General features: G+C 45.2%; 1 long non-coding RNA gene across 2 annotated transcripts in view; it reads right to left on the reverse strand.

The window, feature by feature from the left end:
- Positions 1-2,036: 2,036 nt before the first annotated feature.
- The window catches only part of LOC120542328, an 81,004-nt gene continuing 70,780 nt past the window's right edge, over positions 2,037-12,260 (reverse strand). For both annotated transcript variants that reach the window (XR_005636175.1, XR_005636176.1), the window contains exon 4: positions 2,037-3,393. This is a non-coding gene — a long non-coding RNA (uncharacterized LOC120542328). The remainder of the gene's footprint in view (positions 3,394-12,260) is intronic.

A 12,260-nucleotide genomic window follows, 5' to 3' on the forward strand; every position in this document is an offset into this window, starting at 1 on the left:
GTGTGCTGAGTGGCGTCACGTCCAGGGTTAGTCTGTGCCTGACGTTAAAAGTGGCCAGAATGTCACACTCAGATGGGCCTTCATATCTGAGAAGGTTTTGTGCCAATAAGAGAGTAACATCTTCACTGCTGTGCTCTGTACCCACCTATGCCCTATTATGGGGACCTTAAATGGAGAAACTGGTGCTGCCCATTTTCAACATCAATGAGGACCTTATAACGCGAAGTTTCCAAAATAAAGAAGAAATTGAAAATCTGAGAGAAGATGATCCACCCATCCATCTCAAACCTGCACAACCCAACTCTGAATTTCAAGGGCACAGTGGTCTGTCAGTTATTATCCATATAGAGAATTGGTTTTGATAAGTTGCTTTAGGAAGACTTGGGGGGGAAACAAAAAGCAAATAAAGAGCAAAATCCATCATTGAGAACTGCTAAAGCGGAAACAACTGGATGGACAGACAATCAGTCCATTAAGGAAATGCCTATGGTATGAGTCCACAGGTCTATCTATCTATCTATCTATCTATCTATCTATCTATCTATCTATCTATCTATCTATCTATCGGCCAATAATAGAGAGCTAAAATAACTCTCTATATAATAAACTCACCTGGCACATTTACTTGCATGCAGACTGTTCCTTAATTGCTTCCATCAGACAGGGCGTCCTCCATGACCCCTCAGATGAGGTACCCCCTCCCGAGCTACAGTGCTTCATCTCAGACTCCCAACTGACCAGAGATGCAGCACTGCACCGTGGGCTGAGGAACAGGAGGGCCGCATGGCAGGAGGCATGTCAAGTGGGCATCACAGCTTGGTTTTTACTGGCATTTAAATAAAAAAGGAAAAAAAATCAGCTGCTCATTGTCCTTACCTATTTAGAGAGAGCGTGTGCCAGCTATACCAGGTACCAGGCAGGAGTCTGTCATGGATGTGCACCAGTCATCTCCGGGCATAGACGGGGCAATTCAGAATTACATGTGGGAGGAAACCTGAGTCACAGACAGAAAACCCACATGACTGTGGGGTGAAAAATCAACACAGGCAGGAGCCAACCTGAGTGGGGGTATCAGGCCATCATAATACCTGCATATACACCCGGCTGGCAGGCCATCTTGGAATGAACAGGGTCATCGTGTGTACAGGGCAGCAAGAGTCTTACTAATCAACAGGCAACACGCCTTTCACATCTATCTATCTAATTATATAGTGCCTTTCACATCTATCCATCCATCCATTATCCACCCCGCTATATCCTAACTACAGGGTCACGGGGGTGTGCTGGAGCCAATCCCAGCCATCACAGGGCGCAAGGCAGGAAAGAAACCCCGGGCAGGGCGCCAGCCCACCACAGCCTTTCATTTCTATCTATATATTGTATAGTGCCTTTCACTTTTTATCTATCTATCGTGACGTTCATATCTATCTATCTATCTATCTATCTAGCCTTTCATTTTTATCTATCTATCTATCTATCTATCTATCTATCTATTATTTATTATATAGTGCCTTTCACATCTATCTATCTATCTATCTATCTATCTATCTATCTACCCTTTCATTTTTATCTATCCATCTAATTATATAGTGCCTTTCAATTTCTATTTATCTATCTATCTAGCCTTTCATTTTTATCTATCCATCTAATTATATAGTGCCTTTCACTTTCTATCTATCTATGTGATATGAGATGCTGTTCACATTCCTCTTATCTTAGTATAGTGCCTTTCTTATCTGTCTCTTATGGGTTGCCTTTCGTGTCACTCTGGCCGTTACGTAGCACACAGAGTTCGGTGTAAATCTTGTGAGGACGTGCTGACATACAACGCGCCGCCACTCTTTACATTCGGATGTGAACGTCAAACCAAGCAGATGGCCAATCTCCAGACAATCAGCCGCCTATTTTCAGATTAAAATCCAGGACGCTGGAGCTGTGACACTGTGGCACTACCCACTGCACTACCCACTGCACTACCCACTGCACTACCCACTGCACCACTGGCCAGATAAAACAACACACAACAAATCTTTGAATAAATAGAAAGAAAATGAACTATTTCAAAGAAGAACTACCTGTATGTTTGTCAATATGCCGAACAGCCTAGCTGCTCTTTTCATGTGTACACCAACGCCAGAAGCACAATCCCCAGTTTCCCCCTCAGTTCTTTTTCTAATGCACGTCAAGTGTTCACCACTAGGGGCTCAGCAGAGCCTTTTTTGGGGGGTCTGTTGTTTGACCATTCAGTTGGAGGAGAGCAGGCCTTTCAGCCCAAGATGCTCGCCCGTCCAGTCCAGATGGGTTTTCGTCGTCTTTATTATCCATCAATCGCCATTTATGCGCAGTTAACCATTAATTCGCAGAGAACATTTGAATATTTTGAAGATAATAAACTGGTGGCAAAATGGCCGATGTTTGATGACTCAGAATGGTGACTTTGAAGCTTGTGCCGTGTGGCCCTGCCATGTGAAGTCCTCCATTAGAACTTAGTGCCACCAGGCTGCGGCTCACCTGAAGAGCTCAGGCCACTCTCTGCTACGCTGATTCAAGGACGGATTTTAAATTCAGCACACACAATGAAACAATAGCTGAACAATAGCTGAGTTGTCGTCTTCTTCTTTTCCTCCCTGCCTCTCCTTCTCATAATACAAATGGATGACTCACAGGTCCGCCAAGCTAACCTGGCTGTCCTGCGCCGAGTTCCTGTGCCACCCAGCAGTGCTTGGGCACCCATCTCAGAATCTGGAAGAGCTTCTCTTAGAAACTCAGGATGTGTCATGTCTGAAATGTCTGAAATGTCTGAAATGTAAAGTTCCTCGACTGCACCATCAAATCTGCTGTTGCAGTTCCTTTCACATATGCAGCATGCAAAGGCCCACACTAGTATTACGGTTTATTATTTGGCTGCCATCTTGACCCAAGGTAACTCACGACATCTGAGACACAAATGGTTACCGTTGTGTCGTTTTTCCGATTGGAGCGCAGTCAGGTGAAGTGACGTGCTCAGGGTCACATTGTAACGGCCGACCCCTTACCCAGTAGTGTCATTAGTGGGATTTGAAACCACAACTTCAGGGTCTCAAGCCTTAACCAGTACACCGCGGGGCCTACAATGGCGAGTGCCACGTGGTATTGCACATTACGGAGGTGGACTTGCATCGCTGACCCCATGTCTGCCTTTTTCAAACACCTTCGCTATGAAAGGCGCTCTATTTTCGTCTTGCTGCTCCTCACAAGTCTGCCTATCAATCGAGCCTTTTCTTTAATGGTTTGAGTTGCCTCTGTTTCAGTTTTTGCGTCCTCCTCTGCCAACAGTAATTCCTGTGACTGCGGCGCTGCTCCCCGATTTCTCCTCTGCGCTCCTAAGAAGCAGACCACCTTCATGTGTCAAACCTTTAAAAGACAAAAGAGAAAGAGAGAGGGGATTAAGTCTTAAACGCTGAGGGGAAAAGATCCCACGCAAATTAAAAAAGAAAGCCAGGATCATCCGTGAGGCTCACTGGGGAATTCAGCCGACATCTGCGTGTGTCAAGTCAGTTGGTTAAGCGATGGGTGTGTTTGCCAGGGGGCGCTGTGGTGCTCGGGCCTGGTCAGGCTTCTCTTCTGCTACGTCTCCTCTGACACACCACAAGGATGCATGTTGGGTTACCTGGTGATGCTAAACTGGCATTAAGGAGTGACTACTGGTCTGTGCCCGAGTGTGCCTTCTGATAGAATGGTGTCAAGTTGGTGCCTGCCTTGTGTCTGATGATGCCACACTCTGGACTAAGCAGTTGGAAAATGGAAATGGAAAACTAAACCAATGAATGAACAGCATGTATCATAGCAGGATTGGGGTAAAGGGTGGGAAATGCCCACTCAACAGGGCTGTCTGACCACCCAATGAAAAAATCAGCTTGTTTTAATATTTGTGCCTCCCTACATACCCAAATCCCAACGCCAAATGACATCCTAGTACCATCGCTGTTTCATAGTGAACACCACCATCATTACAACATTCTAGACGAGAACAGGACATTCAGCCCAGCAAAGCTCGCCAGTCCTATCCACTTGTTTCTTCCAAAAAATCATCAAGTCGAGTTTTGAAAGTCCCTAAAGTCTTACAGTCTACCACACTACTTGGTAGGTTATTCCAAGTGTCTATCGTTCTCTGTGTAAAGAAAAACTTCCTAATGTTTGTGCAAAATTTACCCTTAACAAGTTTCCAACTGTGGCCCCGTGTTCTTCATGAACTCATTTTAAAATGCAAGTCTCGATCCACTGGACTAATTCCCTTCATAATTTTAAACACTTCAGTCATGTCACCTCTTAATCTTCTTTTGCTTAAACTGTAAAGGCTCAGCTCTTTTAATCTTTCCTCATAATTCAACCCCTGTAGACCTGGAATCAGCCTAGTCGCTCTTCTTTGGACCTTTTCTAGCGCTGCTATGTCCTTTTTGTAGCCTGGAGACCAAAACTGCACACAGGACTCCAGATGAGGCCTCACCAGTGCATTATAAAGGTTGAGCAGAACCTCCTGTGACTTGTACTTCACACATCAAGGCGCTATATAACCTGACGTTCTGTTAGCCTTCTTAATGGCTTCTGAACATCATGGCGGTGCAAGTGGTCCGTGCTGATAGTGGTCCGTGCTGATAGCTCGCAGCTTCTGAAAATCAGGCTCAATACTCAACCTCCACCACTGTTGTGTAGTCTGAACGTTTGTGTCCGTCCAGGTTTTGTCGTGGCAGACGTCATCGTGCTACGGCTCTGCAGTCGTCTTTTTTTAATGGGTGTGTGGGGTGAGTGTCTCATTTTCTCCCCGTTTCTCTCCATTCTGGCCGTCCTCTCTAACTTGGCGTGTGCATCTATAAAGTCACATGAGGGCACTATGATTGTGTGACCCTTTACGACAAGCGTGTTAGACTCTGGTCCTGGTGGGCCGCAGTGGCTGCAGGTTTTCATTCTCACCCTCTTCTTAATCAGTGACCAGTTTTCACTGCTAATTATCTTCTTTTCCCTTCATTTTGATAGTCCTGATTTTAAGGATTCAGTCCTCTGAATTGATTTGTTTCTTCATTAAATGGCAGCCAAAACAGAAATGAGACGTGCAAACGTGGAGGCCAAGAAAACGGTCCACCTCTTCCAATCCATCTGTTAGGGAATCCCTCCTGTAGAAACGGTCGAACGTGCAAAGAAAAGTGACGAGGAGCCCCTGGATTCTCTACCAATCCTAATTGTTGAGGTGCCACATTTCTAAATAGCAATCACCATTAACAACAAAGAAGGGCCCTGAGACTCCCTGAACACGCCACACATTCACTTTGGGAGAATATCTTTAATGCTCAACAGACACGTGTGGATTTTCACTTCCCCAAATACGGCAAAAATGAAACTTCTATAAGACAAAAAGAAAAACAAGCTAGAAACATCAAGCTTTCTAATCGTTTTTACGAATTCTTTCTATCACATATAATTGAATTTTAAATTGCACACGAACTTTATGGGCACCGTACATGACTAAAATGATACTTTTATAAATAGGGTTATTCATCCATCCATCCATCCATCCATTATCCAGCCTGCTATATCCTAACTACAGGGTCACGGGGGTCTGCTGGAGCCAATCCCAGCCAACACAGGGTGCAAGGCAGGAGCTAATCCTGGGCAGGGTGCCAACCCACCACAGGACACACACAAACACACACCAGGACCAATTTAGAATCGCCAATCCACCTAACCTGCATGTCTTTGGACTGTGGGAGGAAACCCACGCAGACACGGGGAGAACATGCAAACTCCACGCAGGGCGGACCTGGGAAGCGAACCCAGGACTCAGGCTACCCACTGTGCCGCCCAATAGGGTTATCGAGTGTTTAAAAGTAGTTTAAACTAGTGTAATCAGTTCAATATGTCACTGTGCTCTGTACAAAAACTATTTTATAAATCCACCGACATGTACAGGTAACACAAGGCCAGATTTAGCACGCAGGAGTTCACCATATAAGAACTGCTAGGTAAGCATTTTAAAATGAGACTGCAAAATGGGCATTGTACTATTTCTGTGTGTCAGAGTCAGCATGGCATTGGATCTTCTCTTTGCCTTGTTTGGATTGGCATGATTTACCAAAGTGGGGGGCCTGCACATGAAGAATGAGCATAAAGCCATGGAACAATACCCGGCACACCTTTGAAGCCAACAGACAGACAGACAGACTGGAGATAACGTCATCCGATCCTGAAAATCCTTCCAGCACAGTAACGAAAATGGCAGACTCTACACATCAGGCCCCCACTCCCGAACTGGGTTCTTGTCATGGCTTCCTTCATCTGTTATGCGACGTAAGCTGTCATTAAAGAAAGCTAAGTTATTTCTCCTATGTGATTTCTTACCGCCGTGTCACTAAGGGAGGCGTATCGCCTTTTTATATCATATCTGTGTAGATTCGGGTTATGTAACACACCGCAATTACAAAAGAACTCATTCCAACAAGGGAGCTAACGCCCTGCTGGGTAGAACACGGCACTATTAAACATTTAAAAATCAAATAAGTGTCGTGAAAACAAGTTTTAGCATCAGCACTGCAAAAAACGAAATCTAAGCAAGTGAAAAGTACTTATAAATCTTTTTTTTCCTTATTGTAAGAATTTAAATTGTATTTACAATTATTTAGCATGTTTTGAGAAATCTTGTCAAATAAATTTTGTTTACCCCATTGGTAGATTTTTTTGCTAAATAAAAGTAAAACAACTCTCATTTAAAGTTTTTTTGTCTAGTTTTTGCACATGCATTTTTTGCAGTGAGGGCCTTATACACTAATTAAAATTAGGGCTTTATGTTTGCTGACTTTAAGATTAGGATTTAAGACAGAGGTAAGACATAAAAGGACAAGGGTTTAGGACAGTAGGGACCTGAGGGGAGACGTATTTTAACCTCAGGGCCCAGTTTTAAGGTAAGGGTAGGGGATAAGGGTCGGACAGATACAACAAAAATTAAAGTCAGATTTAACATAAGGGCTCGAAGTAAAATAATTTTTACCCTCAGGGCCCAGTTTGACTAATTTTAAGATAAGGGTCTGGGGTTAGGGCTGAACAGACCCCTAATGAAAAGAGTGCTCTACACCTCAGACTGGGACGAAGGTTCACCTTCCAACAGAACAATGACCCAAAGCACAAAGCAAAGACCACACAGGAGTGGCTCAGGGACAACTCTGGGGATGTCATTGAGCGGCCCAGCCAGAGCGTGGGCTTGAACCCAATCAAACATCTCTGGAGTGCCCTGAAACGTGCTGTCTATGGTCTGTCGGTCTCCATTCATCCTAACAGAGCTTGAGAAGATCTGCAGAGACGAACAACAGAAAACGCCCAAATCCAAGTCTGGGAGACTCCGAGCTGTCACCACTTGCAAACGAGCCTCAATGAAGGACCGAGTAAAGGGGTCCGAGTATGTGCGTCAGTGCATTCAGGGGCAACTGGGCGACAGACATCTTGGCAACATCCTTTACCAGTTAGGTAATAGTTAGGTTCAAAGTGATTTTTTAATGATATTTAAATGACAATGTAGGGTGCTGGAAAATCCACAGAACCACCTGCTTTATGAGAGTCCCAATACGTTGAGAGTAAAGATATTCCTTAAGCCGTACTCGCAGGCCACCTTTTGTATTCTAAATATCGTTATCATACGACTACAATTAATATAATTTATATAAAGGATTAGCTATTTTGGTTGCAGAAGATAATGTAAGATAGAGTTTATTCCATCTGCAGAGTAAAGTTCGTTCGTCAATTATATACATTTATTTTCAACATTTTATATCACGTTGTCATTTAAATATAATTAAAAAATCTCTTTGCATGGTGGCGCAGTGGTAGCGCTGCTGCCTCGCAGTTAGGAGACCTGGGTTCACTTCTCGGGTCCTCCCTGTGTGGAGTCTGCATGTTCTCCCCGTGTCTGCGTGGGTTTCCTCCCACAGTCCAAAGACATACAGGTTAGGTGCATTGGCGATCCTAAATTGTGGGTGTGCACCCTGCGGTGGGCTGGCGTCCTGCCCGGGCTTTGTTTCCTGTTAGGATGTAGTGGGTTGGATAATGGATGGATGGATCTTTGAACCTAACTATTACCTAACTGGTAAAGGATGTCGCAGACTTGTATTTCGCCGAGGTGACTGTCGCCCAGTTGCCACCGAACCGCATCAGTGGGATAAATTTGCACTTATTTCTAAACTCTGTTTTTTCACTTTGGGGTATTGAGTGTTGCTTGACGTGAGGGGAAAAAATTAACTTGAATTTAGCACAAGACGGCAAAATAACAAGATGTGGAGAAGCAAAGGGGTCTAAACATCTCGGAAGGCACTGAAGACGTCCCTAACATGTAGTCATCTTTGTTCGCTTAATGGGTGACTTTAACTTTGTTCATTACGGCTCGGCGTGAGTTTGGGTTTGTATGCACCTTTTGATACAACGGGGTCCCGTCCAGTGTTTGCCCCTCCCTTGTACTCAATTGCCACCATTGTGACTGAGATGTCTTACTGTAAAATCAGGTAGAACGTTTGCAGTGTAACCTAACGTCAAGCTGCCAAACCCGCTTAAACTCACTAATCGTGTTGATCAGCACAATGGCCAGTAAAAATTTCACTGTGTTCTGTATTCGAGATAATAAAGACCCTCTAAACCACGGGTGTCAAACTCCGGTCCTGGTGGGCCGCAGTGGCTGCAGGTTTTCATTCTAACCATCTTCTTAATTTGTGACCAGTTTTTGCTGCTAATTGCCTTCTTTTGCCTTCATTTTACTGACCTTGACTCAGGCCCGTTAGTTGTTTCCTTTTTCTTAATTAGCAGCCAATCAATAACGAGACACAAAACAAGAATCCATATGACCAGCTCACCTGTGCCCCTCACACAGTATGTGAAATATGAAGAAAGGTGGAGGTCTCAGTAAGGCTGATCTCTCAGCTCACCAAAACATTGTGACGGTGGCCTTAGAAAAAACAGAAAAATCAACAGTTCTGGAAATGTCTGCTGTGGCAGAACGAGAGCAGCAACAAGCCATGGAATGAAAGAACGAGTTTAATTAACAGCAAGAATCGGCTTCTCATTGTGAAACTGGTTGGAGTCTGAAGCCCCGGTTTAGCTGGTCATCTGTCGGCTCGTTTCAGGCCTCATTTCTGTTTGGCTGCCATTTAATGAAGAAAGGAATCAATTCAGAGGAGTGAATCCTTAAGAAGGGCAGCACGGTGGCGCAGTGGTAGCGCTGCTGCCTCGCAGTTAGGAGACCCGGGTTCGCTTCCCGGGTTCTCCCCGTGTCTGCGTGGGTTTCCTCCCACAGTCCAAAGACATGCAGTTTAGGTGGATTGGCGATTCTAAATTGGTCCTAGTGTGTGTTTGTGTGTGTCCTGTGGTGGGTTGGCACCCTGCCCAGGATTAGTTCCTAAGTTGTGCCCTGTGTTGGCTGGGATTGGCTCCAGCAGACCCCCGTGACCCTGTGTTTGGATTCAGCGGGTTGGATAATGGATGGATGGATGAATCCTTAAGAACAGGGCTATGAAAATGAAGGGAACAGGAGTCAATTAGCAGTGAAAACTGGTCACTGATTAGGAAAAGGGTCAGAATGAGAACCTGCAGCCACTGCGGCCCACTGGACACCCCTGCTGTAAACCGATTCACAGTCAGCATTAGGCACAAGGCAGGAGCCAACCCCACCCGTGCGCTGGCCTTCCAGACGTAGCTCACCAGCCCCAGACGCCCTCCTGCGCCTCACTCGTAAGCGAACAGACGGCATCGTAAATGTTTATCCAGGAGGAGATTTGCAGCACAAATAAACCTCCACGCCCCGTAATGTCAATGCCTTATCGTCTAATTGCCCTCAATAAACATCGGCCATATGGGATCACATTTATCGAGACAGTTAGTTGCTCACTTCCGAGCGTTTTTTATTTATTTATTTTCCTGTCTTTCTTGGCTTCATTTGTAAGAAGATGTGGGAGGACACGCATCAAAATGTGCTCGCCTAAACTCCTCGAGTCCTGAAGAATCTGAAGGGGCGTCTGTCTTGAAAAGAAAAAATCCTTCTGATGCAAGAACAGCGGGGGGTCCTGCATTCTGCATATTTAAGACTCTGTGTTGAAAAATGCTCACCTCGTGCACACTGCAAATTGGCTTTTTAGATCGTGACAGCCACGTCCTGTCTGTGCTCCGCGGGGCTTCACAGCAATAACTTTATTTGGGGGGATTCGTCTTTTTGGAAATTCAGACAGTAAACGAGTGCAATCGATTTTATTAAAAAGAGAACTAATCAGTCAGTCAGTCGTTATCCAGCCTGCTATATCCTAACTACAGGGTCACAGGGTCTGCTGGAGCCAATCCCAGCCAGCACAAGGCACAAGGCAGGAAACAAACCCCGGCAGGGTGCCAGCCCACCACAGGGCACACACACACCCACACCAAGCACAATTTAGAGTTGCCAATGCCCCTAACCTGCATGTCTTTGGACTGCGGGAGGAAACCCACATGCAAACTCCACACAGGGAGGACTCGAGTCTCCTAACTGCAGCGTTTCTCAACCTTTAAGTATTTGCGACCCGAGTTTTCATAACAGTTTTAATCGCGCCCCCCCCCTAACATTTTTTTGAAATGTAGATGCATATTTTATTATACCTACTTAACTTTTATCGACATTTATCTAACTCTATATTTATTGTTCTAGAACCAGAATGTAGTTTAAGTTAACTTGTTTTGGTTTCAACAGATGTTTTTTTCATATTTTTCATTCTTGTTTTCTTTTTTTCACATCTTCGCGCCCCCCTTTTTGTTACTTCATGCCCCCCTAGGGGGTCCACCCCACAGGTTGAGAACCACTGCCTTACTGAGAAGCAGCAGCGCTACCACTGCACCACCGTGCCGCCAAGACCTAATTAAAGACTGAATATTCATTCATTCTCTGAGCAGCCCTATTGGTCCATTATAGGGTGGGGTGGGGGGAGCTTGGGCCTATCCTGACAGCACTGGCCGGAGGCTGGGAGGTCACAATAACACTTAATCATACCTGGACAATCAGATGAGACACGCACAGAAGCCCTGGGAGAACAAGAAAGGATCACTGAGATGGCGTCTGCTGTGGAATTAAAAGCTGGGGGGCAGAAAGGGGGTGCATTGGAGGAGTGGAGGTGGCAGAGAAAGAGAGAAGGAGGAGGAAGAAGAAGACGACAACAAAGAAGTAGAAGAAGAAGAAAGAAGGGACTGAGCCCCACGAGAAATAAACGTGTGTGACTTTGGACTTGTACCTCTGTGCTCTCAATACGCTCTGGTATTTCACGATATGATCAAATGATGTAACACAATAGTGAGACCACCTTCTGGTCGCCATACTACAGGAAAGGACATGTTGCACTCCGACAGACTCCTGTTTAGTCCCGAGCAGATGAGACTGCATGGGGAGCTAATGAGGTCTTCAAAACCCTGAAAGGTTTCTATAAAGTTGATCCATCCGAATTCTTTCAACTTAACGGTGAATCGCGTACTCGAGGACATCGGTGGAAATGAAGGGGAAGTGCATTTAGGACTGAAGCCTGGAAGCTCTTCTTTAAGCAAAGCAATGAAACTACCAAGGCATGGAGATGAAGCAGAAACCTTTAAGAAGAACCTGGATTAAATATCAGGGGGCAGCTTAGCTATTAGTTAAACACAACGGGCTTGATGGACTGAATGGCCTCCTCTCGCTTGTCCAATTTCTTATTTTTCTTACAACTCCCAGTGGGCTGGGGATTTGAATTCGGGTCTCGAGAGCTGTGCAGCAGCAGCAGGGCTAAACATGACACCACTGGGCTACTTTTTATGGGTGAAAGTTTCAAGCATGTTTTTGTCAATTGGGTGTTAGTTAATCCTTCATGTAGTTGTTGCCTTTTGTAATTTCACGTTTACTCTGCTTTTCCTGGTGACGTTCATGGGTGACACAACAGGCCCACTTCTTCTATACGCCACAACTTCTTCTAGTCATTTCTAGGAAGTTCCCCATTGCTCCCAGACCAGTTGAGGAGTATCATCCCTAGGGGCCCAGCAGCCCAGCCTGGTTCAGCCCACAAGGTGAGGGTCATGAGCAATGGCAGTCATGTAGCAGGCGAGAGTGGGCCAACTGTAACTAACAAAGAAAACATTACTGAGAACAGGATTCTTCCCTTTCCTTAATGACTAATGAATGTAGAAGCGGAGTGTTTTAATGTTTACTCTGCACTTGCCTTAAGAGATCCTGTAAAGGAAACGATCCATGAAATACCGAGTGACCTTCT

The sequence above is a fragment of the Polypterus senegalus genome, chromosome 13 (assembly GCF_016835505.1).
Source record: "Polypterus senegalus isolate Bchr_013 chromosome 13, ASM1683550v1, whole genome shotgun sequence".
Lineage (NCBI taxonomy): Eukaryota > Metazoa > Chordata > Cladistia > Polypteriformes > Polypteridae > Polypterus > Polypterus senegalus.